The sequence below is a fragment of the Malus domestica genome, chromosome 13, assembly GCF_042453785.1.
Source record: "Malus domestica chromosome 13, GDT2T_hap1".
NCBI lineage: Eukaryota > Viridiplantae > Streptophyta > Magnoliopsida > Rosales > Rosaceae > Malus > Malus domestica.
Window position 1 is genome coordinate 22549951 of NC_091673.1, and position 3701 is coordinate 22553651.

Here is a 3701-nt window from a genome sequence, read left to right on the forward strand (position 1 = left end):
TCGGGATTGACTATGAAGAAACTTATTCACCCATTATGGATGTGATTACTTTTTGCTACCTTATTAGCTTGGTAGTTTCCGAAAAACTGTGTATGTAGCTGATGGACGTAGTAATTGCGTATCTCTATAGGGATCTTGATACAAAAATCTATATGAAAGTTCCTGAATGACTTACATTGACTGGATCAAATATTTCTAAACCCTGGAACTCGTTCTCAATTTGGTTGAGGTGTTCATTATATGGTTTGAAGCAATCTAGAAGAATATGGTATAACCGTATGAGTGAGTATTTGACTAGTTAGGGATATGTAAAGAACAAACTATACCCTTGTGTGTTCATTAAGAAGTCACATTTCGGTTTTGTGATAGTTGCATTATATGTCGATGACATGAACCTTATAAGAACTCCTGAAGAACTTGCGAAAATGGCCATGCACCTGAAGTTGAAATTTGAGATGAAAGATCTAGGAAAGACTCGATACTATCTCGGTCTCGAGATAAAGCATTGTTCGGTTGAAATCTTAGTACATCAAACGAACTACACCCAAGAGGTGTTGCGCCGCTTTAATGAGGATAAAGCTAATCTTTCAAGTACTTTTATGGTCATTCGATTGCTATATGAAAAATGATTCGTTCTGTTCGAATGAGGATGATGAAGATATTTTAGAGCCTGAAATTCCTTATCTAAGTGCGATAGGCGCTTTATTGTACTTAGCTCAATGCACTAAACCTGACATCTCATTCGCTATTAATCTTTTGGCAAGATACAGTAATGCACCAACATGCAGACACTGGACTGGTGTTAAAGACATCTTCCGCTACTTTAAGGTTGCTACAGATTTCACCTTGTTGGTTATACCGACGTATGATACTTATCTGATCCGCACAAGGCACGTTCTTAAAAAGGTATATATTTACCGTTGGAGGCACCGCAATCTTTTGGAGGTCAACTAAACAAACCTTAGCTGCCACTTTGTCTAACCATGCTGAAATTCTCGCCTAACATGAAGCAACTCAGGAATGCTTTTGGTTGAAAGTAGTTGTGGGCCACATTCAAAGCTCATGCGATCTTTACCCCATCGTGGATGTCCCAACGACGATCTATGAAGACAACGTAGCAAGCATCGAATAGCTCAAGAAGAGTTACATCAAAGGAAACAACCATAAGCACATTGCGCCGAAGTTCTTCTTCTCACATCAGTAATAAGAGCATCAAAAGATTGAAGTCACACAAATCCGTTCACAAGACAATCTGGCCGACCTCTTCCCCAAATTGCTACCGAAGCCGACGTTTCAGAAGCTTGTTCAAGGAATCGATATGCGTAAACTTTTTGAGTTGTAACATTGCTAGTTCTCTTTGGAATTGTGTCAAACTCAGGGCGAGTATCTTGAAGAATACTTGCTTAATCTTAATGTACTTTTTTTCCCTACGATTAGGTGCATTTTTCCCACTAGGTTTTTGCTATCTAACTAGGTTTTAACGAGGCACCCACCTTGGGTTGATCATATCCCTGATGACGTCCCATAGACATTTCAGTGACTTTGCATTTCTCACACATTTTTCCTTAGACTATGGATTTTGTCCCTACTCTGGTTTTTACCATAGTCATAGGGTTTTTTGTGAGACCTACTTCCTTATGCAAGTTCCTACCTTATTGAGAATAGCGTGTTCCCATAATTAGTGTCGATGAGTCGCATTCCTCAAGTTCTACATGATGCTGAATCTACCTTGAGTTTTTACACACTCAAGAGGGAGTGTTATAAACTTTCTAGTTTAAGTGTGATTGTGTAAATCCTAGATTATATTTGATTCTAGTTATTCTTTCCTATATTGACTTGTATTCCTTGGGGGTGAAGGATTTCTTCTTCCTCTAATTACTATAAATAAAGGCTCTACGTAGGGGGGGAGTAACACACATATTTGTGACAACCCATCCCTAGTGCTATGGTTTTATAAATTTTTAAAATGTGAATTTACGAAAATACCCTAGAGGTGAAGGTATTGGCTTTCGTTGACCAATGTATAGTGAGACGTACGGAATATTCTTTTAGTGTATTCTTAAAGTACTCAACGATACAAACGCGAAGGCGTAGCGGAAGCATGGTGGGCCCATAACCCACAGGTCCCAGGATTGAAACCTAGCTCTGATACCAAACAAGTCAATTTTTAATGTCCTTAAATATTACGTACTATAATGTATTAAAGTTTAGTGACGATCCAACGGTCGGATCATCAATTGCTATAATGACCAAGTGACGACCAACTAGGTGGTCAACTACGAAACTATATTAAAATATCGGGATTTCATTAAGTGGATGGGTTTTCTAAGTTTGTAAATCTAAACGTCAGCCGCCACTTAATATTAGTGATTGGCGGAGATCCAACCGTTAGATCGTTCCGAAACTTTAGGATGTTGTTCTAGAAGCTTATTGAAACTCTTGGGAAGTTACGGATCGAAAATCCAAGGTGCAGATCTTCCGAATCAAGTTACGTAGGGTTGTGGACCCTACCCCATCAACCTTTAACCGACGGTTGACTTTTAGTTAATGGGTTTCAAATCATTCTAGAACGTCCTTGGGGATGTGTTTTATGTAAGTTACGTGTTCTATCAATAAGAATTCTGATATGTGATTTGATATTTGTTCTAGCCAACAATCGTTCGTGAAGCCTCGATATTCGTGATAGGGAGTTGTAATGCAAACTTCAGGTGAGTGGGTCTTTTCCTTTTTATAGTATATATGATTGATAGTTTCCATTTATGCATTTGAAAAATAATTCCTTACGTACGCCTGGATTTGATTAAAGTTTATAAGAATTAGCGAAATGACAGAATTTATGAAATATACTACATCCTACGGGATGCATATGTATGCTTATAGTCTGATGTCATAATTATATCTACGGCTATGAATGTTAGTATGTTGATTAGAACTATCGAATCATTATGGCATGCTTATATTTATGTAGTCTACTCATCATTACTGCACCCCAATGTTAGTGCTCGCCCTGGGCCAGGGCCAATCCTTCACGTGTATGTTCACCTCCGCACCGCACGCTCGCCTTGGATCCAAGTAGATGCTAGTCCTGTGTATAAGTCACATTAAGCGACTCCGACTCGTATGTGACCACGATTATCACTAGTCTTCACGTGATCCTAGCACTAAAACGTATTTTATGATTACACCCAGTCCTGTCATACAAGTTGCATTAGGCGACTTCGATTCATGTGCTATAAATTGATGAGCAATAGGTTCAGTTGTACAGGTCGCATTAGGTGACTCCAACTAGTGTGCTAGCATAACTTGTTGAGCACCTAATTTTACTTATATTATAGTTGAGATTTTGTGATTTTGGGATGTCATGCTTTATTTACGTTTTGCAGGCTACGGTAAGTATTTTCATACTATACATAGTATGTATATTTTGGAAACTATACATATTTTACGGCGAGGGGTTATAACGTTTTCAAAGGTTTTTATTAAAACTTTATTTTCATGCCCACTCACCCTTATTTTTCGCCCCTCCAGGTTTTAATAGCTGAGCTTTCTTATCGACTATGATTCGTGGTAAATCTTGGAATTGGAGATTACCTTCGATGGTATGATTCTCAATCCACTCCACTGGACTTTACTTATGCTCTAACATCACGTGTGAAATAGGTTCATTCCAGCTTACAGCGCACTCTTACATTTAGGCACTT